General features: G+C 38.0%; 2 non-coding genes across 2 annotated transcripts; both read left to right on the top strand.

Moving 5' to 3' along the window:
• The first annotated feature begins 15,872 nt into the window (after positions 1-15,872).
• On the top strand, positions 15,873-15,955 carry trnal-cag (transfer RNA leucine (anticodon CAG)). Its single transcript has one exon. It is a non-coding gene; the product is annotated as a tRNA-Leu (tRNA).
• Positions 15,956-16,244: 289 nt separating this feature from the next.
• trnas-aga (transfer RNA serine (anticodon AGA)) lies at positions 16,245-16,326 on the top strand. The gene has a single exon. It is a non-coding gene; the product is annotated as a tRNA-Ser (tRNA).
• Positions 16,327-16,670: the final 344 nt, after the last annotated feature.

The raw sequence follows: 16,670 nt of genomic DNA, 5'->3' as shown, positions 1-16,670 counted from the left end.
CCATTTATGTCATTTAAGAGAAATCATACGATGACAGATTAGTGATGTTCAGATATAGGTGTTTTTTTTTTCAACGGTTACAGATCCAGTTGCAGGGTGTTCATACAAATATTTTTAAAGTGTGCTGCGGAGCTCTGCGACATTTTTGTGATTTTCTATGATTTTCTGAAATAACACACACTCACTAAACCCTCCGTAAATAGCTCAGTTCTTAACGTAAAGACTTAAAACTCAGGATTCTGTAAAGGCATACCCCAATGAGGATATGAGTTTATTTATAGCTTCCTGTGCCAACAGGAAGTGCCTTAAATGGTGTCATAGTGGCTGTATCCAAGGGTTAAAAAGGTCAGATCTTTTCAAAACTTCATATGTGATTAGGCAACCCTCCTGAACTGTAAAATCAGTCATTTCTCCCAACAGATGTCAAAGAAAAGCTCTCACACACACACACAGCAAGGATGGAGTGACAAAGCGCGGTGTTTAAAGACACAGAGAGCAGGCAATGGCATAAACATAATCCCAAGGCCGTGCCGAGTTCAACGAGATATCCCGCTTGACCGTAGCTCGCTCGGTCTAAGCGCAGCGACCATGAGAAAAATAGGCCCACAATGAAGCCTGCACCACAATGTCATTTGATTTTGGGTGACAGCGGCGGAACCGTTAGGTTTAGAAAGACAATTCAACCACAGGAATGTTCCTAAGGTCCTCCCGATCTGTGCAAGCCTAACCTTGACTGTGTGGCATTAACCTTTCACAGTTAAAAGAAGGTGTTTACATCAAAAAGTTTGCATTGACTTCTCTCCCCATAGGAATACATTGGCTTCACCTCGAAATTCAACCTGAGGCCTATGTGGGTTATGAATGCCTTATGAACCTGTCTTCTATGACATTCCATCAGACCACTATGAGGTCTACCAGTGTCGATTCTAAGCTTCCTGGAGCAACCGTAAGTGGTTAAATTGACCCAAAAGGTATTAAGATGTACATCACCTCCAAAGGTGAAAATGACTCTGCATTATTCAACCCTGTGTAGATCAGTCAATTCTCAACTTAAAGACTTAAAACTCAGGATTCTGTAGGTTTCTATGTCAATCAAGACATGTGTGTATTTATAGCTTCCTGTGCCAACCGGAAGTGCCATAATTGGTGTCTCAGGGGCTGTTTGGAAGGGTTAAAAAGGTCAGATCTTTTCAAAACTTCATATGTGATTAGGCAACCCTCCTGAACTGTAAAATCAGTCATTTCTCCCAACAGATGTCAAAGAAAAGCTCTCACACACACACACAGCAAGGATGGAGTGACAAAGCGTGGTGTTTAAAGACACAGAGAGCAGGCAATGGCATAAACATAATCCCAAGGCCGTGCCGAGTTCAACGAGATATCCCGCTTGACCGTAGCCCGCTCGGTCTAAGCGCAGCGACCATGAGAAAAATAGGCCCACAATGAAGCCTGCACCACAATGTCATTTGATTTTGGGTGACAGCGGCGGAACCGTTAGGTTTAGAAAGACAATTCAACCACAGGACTGTTCCTAAGGTCCTCCCGATCTGTGCAAGCATAACCTTGACTGTGTGGCATTAACCTTTCACAGTTAAAAGAAGGTGTTTACATCAAAAAGTTTGCATTGACTTCTCTCCCCATAGGAATACATTGGCTTCACCTCGAAATTCAACCTGAGGCCTATGTGGGTTATGAATGCCTTATGAACCTGTCTTCTATGACATTCCATCAGACCACTATGAGGTCTACCTGTGTCGATTCTAAGCTTCCTGGAGCAACCGGAAGTGGTTAAATTGACCCAAAAGGTATTTGGATGTACATCACCTCCAAAGGTGAAAATGACTCTGCATTATTCAACCCTGTGTAGATCAGTCAATTCTCAACTTAAAGACTTAAAACTCAGGATTCTGTAGGTTTCTATGTCAATCAAGACATGTTTGTATTTATAGCTTCCTGTGCCAACCGGAAGTGCCATAATTGGTGTCTCAGGGGCTGTTTAGAAGGGTTAAAAAAATCAGATCTGTCCAAAACTTCATATGTGTGATTAGTCAACCCCCATGAACTGTAAATCAGTCCTTTTTCCCATAAAAATTCAAAGGAAAACTAAATCACACAGATACACAACTTGGATGGAGGGACGTATTGGGGTGTGTAGAGACTGACAGTGCCTCCAATAGTTAGCTTTGTTCGAGCTAAAAAAGAACCGTCAGACCTAGAGTTCCGAAACTTTAGAATCCTGTTCTAGACCTTAGGTCGATAGTGCGTGGTGAGTTACGGCGCTCTAGAAGGTTCTCGGACCAAGAAACAGCCTCGAACATTTGCAATGACTTCAATTCATTTTGACCATTACGATAATGGCGACATTTAGAAATGTCCCAGAGACACAAGACTAGGTGCATTGTGACCGTCTCGGCCCATAGAGACAGAACCCAACATCTCTGTCCGATAGCTCATTCAAGGACCCCGTAGCAAGGCATGGAAAAAAGTGGATTTTCAGCACCAATTAGGGTTTTACTCGGACACCAAATGACCTATCGAGCCGAAACTCGGGATTCGGGGTCGCCTCACATAGGACTACACATAATGTCCGAACTGGCCCCGCAGCTAGAAAGTAACTATGTGTTTTATGTTTTTTTTATGGTTTGAACCGAAGGCGTTGTGAACTTTGGGCCAGCTCTGAAGTATGTGATACTTGGCTCCTAAACGAGTTGGGAAAAGTGGGTTTGGTGTCAGTTTGTATCAGTTTGGTGTCAGAATGATATCAAATTGACTGATGGACGGTAACTTGCAGGTGACTCTTGTCCATTTGCAATATGTTTAAGCGGTGAGGTACCATCACCAAAAGCGACATTCTGAAATCAACCCTAACGAGCGATGGAGAGGTACCAGTATCACTGCCCAGCCATCCTGAGTTCATTGGGCCAGTCAATTTGGCATTCCTGCATGATTTTTATAGCATGACAAATTGGTGATGGTGAATGCCCAGTTAACCATATGGCAAATGCACAGTGACTTTGAAAGGGTGAGAAAACATTTCCAAATGGACATTCTGAAATCAACCCTAATGAGCGATGGAGAGGTACCAGAATCACTGCCGAGCCATCCCGAGTTCATCGGGCCAGTCAATTTGGCATTCCTGCACGAATTTTCAGTGACTTTGCAAAAGTAAGAAAACATTTGCAATATGTTTTAACAGTGAGGTACCATCGCCAAAAGTGACATTCTGAAATCAACCCAAACGAGCGATGGAGAGGTACCAGAATCACTGCCCAGCCATCCCGAGTTCATCGGGCCAGTCAATTTGGCATTCCTGCACGATTTTTATAGCATGACAAATTGGTGATGGTGAATGCCCAGTTAACCATATTGCAAATGCACAGTGACTTTGCAAAAGTGAGAAAACATAAACAAATGGACATGATGAAATCAACACCACGAGTGATTGAAAGGAACAACAATCACTGCCCGGCAATCCCGAGTTCATCAGGCCAGTCAATTTTGGATTTCTGCAGGATTTTTGAGCATGTCAAATTTCTTATGACATTTGGCCCCCACAAAACATATGCCTTATGCACAAGTTAAAAACATTTTTTTTTATGATAATAAAATATGACTAAAGTATGTTGATACAGTTCTTATACGTGTGTAATTGACACAAAATTCGAAAACATTTCGAAAAACGGTCCAGAAAGCACTTTTTTAGGGGTGTGTGAAGTTTTTTATGAAATTTTGCAATTATTGACTTTTGACTTCTGACTTCCTATGAAATCATATTGCAAATGGAGAAAACACATGAAATAATGCGCAAGTAAAAAAAAAAAAATTATGATAATAAAATTGGACAAAAGTATATTCATACAGTTCTTACACATGTGTAATTGACAAAAAAAGCGAAAGAATTTCGAAAAACGGTCCAGAAAGCACTTTTTTAAGGGGTGATAAGTTTTTGACAAAAAAATCAATTTTTTCAAAATTTGGCTTTTGGATGTTGACTTGGAGTCCATTTTCAATATGAAAAACCACGGTGGAGCGCACACGCCACCTGTTGGATTTTTGAAGTGTTACAACTGGCAATAGGCATTTGAAGTACATTTTGCATGAATCAACGCCGATTTGGGTGGTATTGACCAATGTGTACATGGTTTGTACTATGCCAATAGTTTGCCATTCATTTTTGTCCAATACAGGGGGGAATTCCCTTACATACCTAATATAAAACCGGTAAACCCTTTGCTCTTGTAGCCACCTCTTTATTTATTAAAACACCCCACTCCTCAGGAAGACATCCTAATATTCTCTTATACATGTTCTCCACAGTAGTTCTACTTATTTCATAATTTTCTTCATCCACATTAACAAATATTGCCTGACATGGAAGGAACCCCGGAATGACCTCATATAAAATGTCCCCAATCTGTCTCATCCCAGCCCTCATAAAATATTTACAAAACAACATCTTATTATTATACTGTATCTTGGGATTTAAAAAAATTGGCTGATTTAAAATATTGACTAAAATGGTACACACATAATAAATATTTGGTAAAAACTCCCCCCAAGCCTCAAACACTTCTCTATAAAACAAGGGTATATTACCTAACATTTCCTTTTTCATACACATCAATAAACCATTGTCCCCCATCCTCCCAACCTCCTGCAAATACTCCTTAAAAAATCTTTTCCATCCATAATCTAATTCACCATATAAATATTTACGTACCATTTTGACTCTAATTACTTTTTTCCTCACATTTAAATCCACCAACTTCAAACCCCCCTCCTCATAACCTGCAATCAAAGTTTTAAAAGAAATTTTCGCACCTTTCCCATCCCAAAAAAAAATCAACTAAAATCTTATTTATTTCCGATAAAACCCATTCTGGTACGTCTAAAACATTTATGACATGAATAAAAATTGACATCAGCAAGGAATTTACAACAATTACTTTCCCTTTTAATTTCAAAGACCTCCCCCTCCACATATTTACCACCTTTCTAACTTTATTTATTACACCACTCCATGTCAGATCCCTAGCTTCCTGTTCCTTCACCCCTAAAAACACACCTAACACATTAAAATAATCATTTACCATTTTAAAAGGAAAAGTCCCCTCATTAATCTTCCCAACATACATTATTACTGACTTCTCCATATTCACTTTTGCTCCTGAGGCTTGCTCATATACTTTAAAACACTCCATCACCCTTTTAACACTTCCCTCATCTCTAACTGTTATTGTGGTATCGTCTGCATATTGATGAATTAAACTAAAACCTCTTTGCGGAGTCTCTACACAATTTACAAAATTATCTTTTTTAAGGTATGCCGCTAAGGGTTCTACCGATAAAACATACAATAATGCTGATAAAGGGCACCCCTGTCTCACCGATCTCTCAAGAATAAAAGAATCTGTTAAAACCCCATTACATTTTACCCTACTTTTTGCCTTTCTATATAATAATTTTATCCATCCTATTATTCTGTTTCCAAACCCATATTTTTCCAGTACCCTAAACATAAAATCATGTTCCACCCTGTCAAAAGCTTTATTAAAATCTATACTTAAAACAATTCCCCCTCTCTTATCGCTATTAATTTTATTTATCACATCTCTAAGTGTAATAATAGTATCAGCTATATCTCTTCCAGGCACACTATAATTTTGTGTAGGTGCTATAATATCATTTAAAACCATCTTCATCCTATTTGCCAATATCTTAGCTAAAATCTTATAATCTGAGTTTAATAAACTAATTGGCCTATAATTCTCCAATTTTAATTTGCTCCCCTTATTTTTATATAAAATCGATATCAGCCCTGTCACCATGGAGTCTGAAACAGTATTATTATCTTCCATATATTGATACACTTCCATTAAAATCGGTGCTAAAAAACTTTCATACATTTTATAAAACTCTGCAATTAGTCCATCTACTCCAGGACTTTTATTTATTTGTAAACCCTTAATTGCATCTTTCACTTCATCCACTGTTATCTTCCTATCACATCTTTGCTTATCCTCAACACCAATTTGCACATCCACACTACCTAAAATCTCCTTTACACACCCCTCATCCACCTCCCCTTTCTTAAATAAATCCTTATAAAAATTCTGTACGGTTTCTAATATCTCAACATAATCATTTACCACTTCACCCTTTACATTTTCTATCTCACTAATATATGATTTCATCTGTTTAGTTTTCTCTAAACCAAGAAAAAAAGACGTGCATTTCTCCCCTTCCAACACATACTTTGCCCTACTTCTAATAGATGCCCCCTTACACTTATCTATTTCACATTTGCTCAATTGTGCCTTTAAATCTAAAAACCTTTCAATATTATAAATAGGATTAACATCACATTTCCTCATTTCTTCATTCAATTTTTCTCTTAAAAAATGTTCTTCTCTTGTCATCCTACTCCTCTTCTTCCTTGCATATCTAATACTAAAACCTTTAATTTTTTTCTTTACATTTTCCCACCACTGGCACTTATCATTCCCTTTTTGCTTATCCTCCATTTCATGTTCTATCAAAGATTTAAGCTGTATTCCATATTCTTCATCACCTAGATACCCTGCATTCATGCACCATATTCCCCCCCTTTCCTTTCTTTATCTAACCCCACCGAAAATGTTAACCCAGCATGATCACTAAAAGTTGTAAAAATATAATTAATATCCTTCATAAAATTCCTTAACCCTTCATTTACTAAAACCAGATCTATCCGTGTCTGTTTCAACTCCCCTAAAACCACCTGCCTTCTAGAAAATCCTCTCTTGTTCGGGTTCTCGTCTCTCCATATATCAATCAGACTGTTTTCACACATAATCTTCCTTAAAACTCCCCTCGATACGTCACTTCTAAAAATAGCTCCCCTTGACATATCTAATCTATTCATTTTAACATTAAAATCCCCAACTAAAATACAGTTACCCTTGCACCATTTCCCTAATTCTAAAAATGAATTCCTTCGCTCTCTCTCATTATTCGGCGCATAAATATTTATAATCCTAAAAACCCTATTCATATATTCAAAATCCAAAATTAAAATCCTCCCATTATTATCATTATATATCTTCTTCACATTTTCTACTACATCCTTCCTTAATAAAATTGCAACCCCACTTGAATTACCTCTGCCATTGTTTACATAAATAAAATCCCTCCATATTTTTTTTACTTCTAAAACACAAACATTATCCCAGTGTGTTTCTTGAATACATAAAATATCTGAATTCTTCATTTGGACTATTCTATTTAATTTTCCCATTGTTCTCAAACCATTTGCATTTATTGACATTATATTGACCATTCTAATAAATAATAAAATAATAAAATATAATTTCATTATCCTCTACCTGTTATCCAGTTTCTTTCTTCTTCCACCCTTTCTCTCCCCCTCTTCCCACCGCTTTCCTTTTCCTGTATCCTTCCCTCGTTCTTTCCATCTTTGCCCCATCATCCGTGTCCGATATCTCCTCCAAGTCCATGTTATCCAGCCAACTCCCACTCTTGGCATCCACCTCCGTTGTGCTCCCCGTATTCATCTCCACTTCTGGTATAGTCGTTGTGCTCCCCGTGCTTATCGCCGTCTCTGGTATTGTCATCAACTCCATAACCCCCTCCATTTCTTCACCCCCCGAGCTACTTGTTAGTGCTGTGCTTTCCCCCAAAACCTGTGAGTCCCCCGTACTTCCCCCCAGTCCACTCCCCCCCTCCTCCTGAAAACTCCCTCTTCTTATTCCTGAGTCCATACTGCCCCCAATTTCATTTATCTTCTGGTCCTTCTTCCTTCTTCCTTCCTCCGCCTCTCCACCTTCCACCACGTCCTCTCCTCCATCTTCTTCTCCTTCTTGCGACAATACCACTGCTTCCTCGAATATTGTTTGACTCCCCTCTTCAGCCCTATCCTCTCCACAGTTGCACTCCGCCACTCTCTTTCTGCATCCACCACAAAAATTCCTTTCCTTCTCTCCATCACATTCTCTCGCATAGTGTCCATGATTGCCACACTTAAAACACCTAAATTCCGGGCAGTCTTTAACTATGTGCCCGGGTTGAATACACATACGACACACTCTGACCTGTTTGTCATGAATGACCCTGAAATATTCTGCTCCCTCCAACGTCTCAATTCTTGTAGAATAAGGTAATGATGTCACTTTTTCTGTGAACTTGACCTTGCAGAAACGTGTCCCGTCAACCACCTCCGTTCCTGGCCAAACTCTCCTCCTTATCTCCGAGACGGCCTCCACTCCCCAGCTTCTCAGCTTGCCCACTATCACACCATCTTCTACGTATACTGGGAGATTCATAAAAGACACCACCAATTCCTTCACATTAATATCTCTCGCCAGAATCCTTGTGTCCTTTATTCGCAATCCATCCATTAACCGTTCTTTTCCTCTATCATTTCTCATCGTAATTTCATACTTCTTTTCTCCTTTCATGCGGCATCCCACCACCTCTCCACACCCCTCCTTAATTGCTCTTAGTAGTTCCATTGTCGTCACTTTGTCTTCTCCTTCCAACTCAATTGCCACCGTGTATTCTTTTCCATATTTCACTCCTTCGTTATCTTCATTTTTCTTCCGTTGCGCCTTTTCGTTGTCTTTGTCCATTCCGTTTGTCTTTTCCATGTTGTCCGTCATAGTAAAAAACGAATCCAAAAAAAACCTCTCCCCCAAGCAGAAAAACTGCAAGGGGGAAGACTAACCAAACTTTAAACTATTCAACTGAAGAAAATAATAAATTATATTGCAAAAACCAATTAATTAACAAAAATAGCTCTCGAGCAAACACTCTCCAGCAAACACTCACTCACAGCTCAGACACTCGCACCTGTCGTCACTTCTCCAATCAGGAAATGCGTATTCAGGCCGGTGTAGTCGTAAGCGAGAAACCATCTCTTGGTACACTATATAAAGTCAAAGTGAGTATTGATTAACAGCTGTTGCATTTTCACCATTTCGATAAGCATCTTTGTGTCACTCAAAAAGTGGAAGAAAGTGCATATATTGTAGCCATAATTTGTAGCACAGATGGTTGGATGAAATACAAACTAACCATTCCTACTTATTTCAAAGCGAGGGCACATATTTCAGCCTTGTGGGAAAAAACGGACAAAGAGTTGAAATTCCACAAGGCAGTGACAAAAAGCTTACAGAACCTGGTATTCCCAGGAGGTCTCCCATCCAAGTACTAACCAGGCCCGACCCTGCTTAGCTTCCGAGATCAGACGAGATCATGCATACTTTAAAAAAAAAATCTTTTATTATGAAAAAAACACATAATATTTACAACATTCAATCCATTATAAAAAAGGATGAACAATTCATCCTTTTACAAAATCAAAAAAGAAAAGAAAAGAAAACCTATTAAAACCCCAATCATCCACCAAAACCAATTAATAATTAAAACCAAGTTTTCCATTCGACTCAATTTCAATAAAAGTGCTCCACCACACAAACAATTTTTCAAAATTACATCCACCATATTAATATATAACTTCTATATCTTTCTCTAGAATACTTCTAAATAAAACCTCCACACTCACAATTTTCCCTTCATAATGTCCCAAATTCCTTCTTAGTCTTACAGCGTATCTGGCATGACTAAGAACAAAATTCATCAAATTAAAATTAAAAACTTTGCTTTTCCCAGTTAAACCAAAAAGAAACAAACTCCTCCACTCAACCCCAGCAACAATCTCTTCTCCCCAATGTTGTACTAAAATCCCCTTTAAAAACTTATGAAACTCTTCTAATCTACTACATTCAACAAAAAAGTGCATAAAATTTTCCACCCCCGTACCACAAATATCACATTCTCTTTTAACATCTCTATTTATTCGATGTAAAACCACGTTCGTAAAAATCCTATTATGTTTCAATTTAAAATCATTGTCTTCACATTCTATAGAATTATATTTTACATTTACATTCTTCCATATTGATTTCACATCTATATTTGCAAACACCCTAGACCACACTTTTTCCGAAGCAGGAGTTTTTATCTCTCTTAAAATACATTTTTCATAAACCTTTTTAACTTTCAAACCTGACAAATCATACTTCTTCCCATTACTTTCATAATATAAAACCGGTAAACCCTTTGCTCTTGTAGCCACCTCTTTATTTATTAAAACACCCCACTCCTCAGGAAGACATCCTAATATTCTCTTATACATGTTCTCCACAGTAGTTCTACTTATTTCATCATTTTCTTCATCCACATTATCAAATATTGCCTGACATGGAAGGAACCCCGGAATGACCTCATATAAAATGTCCCCAATCTGTCTCATCCCAGCCCTCATAAAATATTTACAAAACAACATCTTATTATTATACTGTATCTTGGGATTTAAAAAAATTGGCTGATTTAAAATATTGTCTAAAATGGTACACTCATAATAAATATTTGGTAAAAACTCCCCCCAAGCCTCAAACACTTCTCTATAAAACAAAGGTATATTACCTAACATTTCCTTTTTCATACACATCAATAAACCATTGTCCCCCATCCTCCCAACCTCCTGCAAATACTCCTTAAAAAATCTTTTCCATCCATAATCTAATTCACCATATAAATATTTACGTACCATTTTGACTCTAATTGCTTTTTTCCTCACATTTAAATCCACCAACTTCAAACCCCCCCTCCTCATAACCTGCAATCAAAGTTTTAAAAGAAATTTTCGCACCTTTCCCATCCCATAAAAAATCAACTAAAATCTTATTTATTTCCGATAAAACCCATTCTGGTACGTCTAAAACATTTATGACATGAATAAAAATTGACATCAGCAAGGAATTTACAACAATTACTTTCCCTTTTAATTTCAAAGACCTCCCCCTCCACATATTTACCACCTTTCTAACTTTATTTATTACACCACTCCATGTCAGATCCCTAGCTTCCTGTTCCTTCACCCCTAAAAACACACCTAACACCTTAAAATAATCATTTACCATTTTAAAAGGAAAAGTCCCCTCATTAATCTTCCCAACATACATTATTACTGACTTCTCCATATTCACTTTTGCTCCTGAGGCTTGCTCATATACTTTAAAACACTCCATCACCCTTTTAACACTTCCCTCATCTCTAACTGTTATTGTGGTATCGTCTGCATATTGATGAATTAAACTAAAACCTCTTTGCGGAGTCTCTACACAATTTATAAAATTATCTTTTTTAAGGTATGCCGCTAAGGGTTCTACCGATAAAACATACAATAATGCTGATAAAGGGCACCCCTGTCTCACCGATCTCTCAAGAATAAAAGAATCTGTTAAAACCCCATTACATTTTACCCTACTTTTTGCCTTTCTATATAATAATTTTATCCATCCTATTATTCTGTTTCCAAACCCATATTTTTCCAGTACCCTAAACATAAAATCATGTTCCACCCTGTCAAAAGCTTTATTAAAATCTATACTTAAAACAATTCCCCCTCTCTTATCGCTATTAATTTTATTTATCACATCTCTAAGTGTAATAATAGTATCAGCTATATCTCTTCCAGGCACACTATAATTTTGTGTAGGTGCTATAATATCATTTAAAACCATCTTCATCCTATTTGCCAATATCTTAGCTAAAATCTTATAATCTGAGTTTAATAAACTAATTGGCCTATAATTCTCCAATTTTAATTTGCTCCCCTTATTTTTATATAAAATCGATATCAGCCCTGTCACCATGGAGTCTGAAACAGTATTATTATCTTCCATATATTGATACACTTCCATTAAAATCGGTGCTAAAAAACTTTCATACATTTTATAAAACTCTGCAATTAGTCCATCTACTCCAGGACTTTTATTTATTTGTAAACCCTTAATTGCATCTTTCACTTCATCCACTGTTATCTTCCTATCACATCTTTGCTTATCCTCAACACCAATTTGCACATCCACACTACCTAAAATCTCCTTTACACACCCCTCATCCACCTCCCCTTTCTTAAATAAATCCTTATACAAATTCTGTACGGTTTCTAATATCTCAACATAATCATTTACCACTTCACCCTTTACATTTTCTATCTCACTAATATATGATTTCATCTGTTTAGTTTTCTCTAAACCAAGAAAAAAATACGTGCATTTCTCCCCTTCCAACACATACTTTGCCCTACTTCTAATAGATGCCCCCTTACACTTATCTATTTCACATTTGCTCAATTGTGCCTTTAAATCTAAAAACCTTTCAATATTATAAATAGGATTAATATCACATTTCCTCATTTCTTCATTCAATTTTTCTCTTAAAAAATGTTCTTCTCTTGTCATCCTACTCCTCTTCTTCCTTGCATATCTAATACTAAAACCTTTAATTTTTTTCTTTACATTTTCCCACCACTGGCACTTATCATTCCCTTTTTGCTTATCCTCCATTTCATGTTCTATCAAAGATTTAAGCTGTATTCCATATTCTTCATCACCTAGATACCCTGCATTCATGCACCATATTCCCCCCTTTCCTTTCTTTATCTAACCCCACCGAAAATGTTAACCCAGCATGATCACTAAAAGTTGTAAAAATATAATTAATATCCTTCATAAAATTCCTTAACCCTTCATTTACTAAAACCAGATCTATCCGTGTCTGTTTCAACTCCCCTAAAACCACCTGCCTTCTAGAAAATCCTCTCTTGTTCGGGTTCTCGTCTCTCCATATATCAATCAGACTGTTTTCACACATAATCTTCCTTAAAACTCCCCTCGATACGTCACTTCTAAAAATAGCTCCCCTTGACATATCTAATCTATTCATTTTAACATTAAAATCCCCAACTAAAATACAGTTACCCTTGCACCATTTCCCTAATTCTAAAAATAAATTCCTTCGCTCTCTCATTATTCGGCGCATAAATATTTATAATCCTAAAAACCCTATTCATATATTCAAAATCCAAAATTAAAATCCTCCCATTATTATCATTATATATCTTCTTCACATTTTCTACTACATCCTTCCTTAATAAAATTGCAACCCCACTTGAATTACCTCTGCCATTGTTTACATAAATAAAATCCCTCCATATTTTTTTTACTTCTAAAACACAAACATTATCCCAGTGTGTTTCTTGAATACATAAAATATCTGAATTCTTCATTTGGACTATTCTATTTAATTTTCCCATTGTTCTCAAACCATTTGCATTTATTGACATTATATTGACCATTCTAATAAATAATAAAATAATAAAATATAATTTCATTATCCTCTACCTGTTATCCAGTTTCTTTCTTCTTCCACCCTTTCTCTCCCCCTCTTCCCACCGCTTTCCTTTTCCTGTATCCTTCCCTCGTTCTTTCCATCTTTGCCCCATCATCCGTGTCCGATATCTCCTCCAAGTCCATGTTATCCAGCCAACTCCCACTCTTGGCATCCACCTCCGTTGTGCTCCCCGTATTCATCTCCACTTCTGGTATAGTCGTTGTGCTCCCCGTGCTTATCGCCGTCTCTGGTATTGTCATCAACTCCATAACCCCCTCCATTTCTTCACCCCCCGAGCTACTTGTTAGTCCTGTGCTTTCCCCCAAAACCTGTGAGTCCCCCGTACTTCCCCCCAGTCCACTCCCCCCCTCCTCCTGAAAACTCCCTCTTCTTATTCCTGAGTCCATACTGCCCCCAATTTCATTTATCTTCTGGTCCTTCTTCCTTCTTCCTTCCTCCGTCTCTCCACCTTCCACCACGTCCTCTCCTCCATCTTCTTCTACTTCTTGCAACAATATCACTGCTTCCTCGAATATTGTTTGACTCCCCTCTTCAGCCCTATCCTCTCCACAGTTGCACTCCGCCACTCTCTTTCTGCATCCACCACAAAAATTCCTTTCCTTCTCTCCATCACATTCTCTCGCATAGTGTCCATGATTGCCACACTTAAAACACCTAAATTCCGGGCAGTCTTTAACTATGTGCCCGGGTTGAATACACATACGACACACTCTGACCTGTTTGTCATGAATGACCCTGAAATATTCTGCTCCCTCCAACGTCTCAAGTCTTGTAGAATAAGGTAATGATGTCACTTTTTCTGTGAACTTGACCTTGCAGAAACGTGTCCCGTCAACCACCTCCATTCCTGGCCAAACTCTCCTCCTTATCTCCGAGACGGCCTCCACTCCCCAGCTTCTCAGCTTGCCCACTATCACACCATCTTCTACGTATACTGGGAGATTCATAAAAGACACCACCAATTCCTTCACATTAATATCTCTCGCCAGAATCCTTGTGTCCTTTATTCGCAATCCATCCATTAACCGTTCTTTTCCTCTTTCATTTCTCATCGTAATTTCGTACTTCTTTTCTCCTTTCATTCGGCATCCCACCACTTCTCCACACACCTCCTTAATTGCTCTTAGTAGTTCCATTGTCGTCACTTTGTCTTCTCCTTCCAACACAATTGCCACCGTGTATTCTTTTCCATATTTCACTCCTTCGTTATCTTCATTTTTCTTCCGTTGCGCCTTTTCGTTGTCTTTGTCCATTCCGTTTGTCTTTTCCATGTTGTCCGTCATAGTAAAAAATTAATCAAAAAAAAAAACCTCTCCCCCAAGCAGAAAAACTGCAAGGGGGAAGACTAACCAAACTTTAAACTATTCAACTGAAGAAAATAATAAATTATATTGCAAAAACCAATTAATTAACAAAAATAGCTCTCGAGCCAACACTCTCCAGCAAACACTCACTCACAGCTCAGACACTCGCACCTGTCGTCACTTCTCCAATCAGGAAATGCGTACTCAGGCCGTTTTTGTCGTAAGCGAGAAACTATCTCTTGGTACACTATATAAAGTCAAAGTGAGTCTTGATTAACAACTGTTGCATTTTCACCATTTCGATAAGCATCTTTGTGTCACTCAAAAAGTGGAAGAAATTGCATATACTGTAGCCATAATTTGTAGCACAGATGGTTGGATGAAATACAAACTAACCTTGCTTACTTATTTCAAAGCGAGGGCACATTATTCAGCCTTGTGGGAAAAACGGACAAAGAGTTTTAATTCGACAAGGCAGTGATGCTGATGAAATGATGCAAGACCACCCCCTTGTTGACAAAAAGTTTACAGCACCTGGTATTCCCAGGCGGTCTCCCATCCAAGTACTAACCAGGCCCAACCCTGCTTAGCTGCCAAGATCTGATCAACAATTTGATGAGATCAGGTGTACTCAGGCCAGTAGCTAATATGAGTAGTGAATAACGATTATATTTTTAACACTGCAAAAACAGCTCGTTGATGAGAGGCTGAAAGAGAATTGCAAGAATCGCCCAATTTCACAGGCGGGCCACAAACAGGCAAATAACAAAAAGCATCTCGGAACGCACAACTCGTCGGTCGTTGTCAGTGGATTGTATTGGTGGGAAGAACAAAAATATCGTCTGCAGGGTAATCGAAGTCGCCGCATCTAATGTCAAGTCACAGGTGAGCTGCCTTGTTAAACCCTAAAAATAAATAATAACACGATTGCGTTAAAAATACCCATTAAGCCATTTGTTAAGATTTCCCCCATGTGGACCTGTTGTCACTCTTACCCTGATGGTTGCTGATATTTCCAGACACTTTTTCGGTCTTATCTGAGGAATTTTATCATTTATATCAGAATGGCCATATTCTGAGGCCAGTTTAGCGTTCATTCAATGACGATTTACTACTCTTTTCCATTGAAGGCCATATTGAGGTTAAATCAATGACTGGAGTTTTTCATTGATAAAAACAAATGACTATTGAAAGTGCAAGTCGGTATCGTGCATAAATTTACTGGTCTCTGTGGTGATTTTAGAAGGCTGTGCCTATTTCTACTTTTACCCCATACTCTTTAACCCGATACCCAGGTACTGTGCTGTAGTCAGGATGGCCGAGCGGTCTAAGGCGCTGCGTTCAGGTCGCAGTCTCCCATGGAGGCGTGGGTTCAAATCCCACTTCTGACACTTATTTAATGCATCTCAGGAGTCATGCTGCTTAGCAGTAATAATAAGATGATGAAATAACAACTTCACACAGTGAAATAATAATTTATAATAAACACTCTCAAATGCAAACCTTCTGGAGCTGAGCAAAGATCAAGGAAAATAAGAAAACAGCTGTACTTAATAACAAATGAATGAGGGGAACATTTCATGTTATTGCATTATAATGAGTTACTGCATTTTCTTTCAGTTGTAAAATTATCACTTTCTGTAGGCTATGCCTGGTGGCCCTTTCACTCCTAACAAGCCTGTTGTTGTGGCCGAGTGGTTAAGGCGATGGACTAGAAATCCATTAGGATCTTCCTGCGCAGGTTCGAATCCTGCCGACAACGAAAATGCATTTTCTTGACCCCTCCGGGGATTTCTAGACCATTGGTTAACAAAAATAATATCTCTCCATATTTTTTTAAATTCTAAAATACATATATTGTCCCAATGTGTTTCTTGAAGGCATAAAATATCAGAATTCTTCATTGTTCTTAAACCAATATCAGAATTTTTCCATTGTTCTTAAACCATTCGCATTGACTGACATAAATTGAACCATTCCAATAAATAATAAAAATAAATATTTTCTCATTATCCTCGACCTGTTTCTTCCTTTTCCGTCCTTTTTCACCTCCACCGATGCTTTCCTCTTCCTGTAGTCTCCCCTTGTTCTATCAATCTTTTCCAT

This window comes from Oncorhynchus masou, unplaced genomic scaffold (assembly GCF_036934945.1).
Source record: "Oncorhynchus masou masou isolate Uvic2021 unplaced genomic scaffold, UVic_Omas_1.1 unplaced_scaffold_30___fragment_2___debris, whole genome shotgun sequence".
Classification (NCBI taxonomy): Eukaryota; Metazoa; Chordata; class Actinopteri; order Salmoniformes; family Salmonidae; genus Oncorhynchus; species Oncorhynchus masou.
This window is presented reverse-complemented; position numbering and strand designations above follow the sequence as displayed.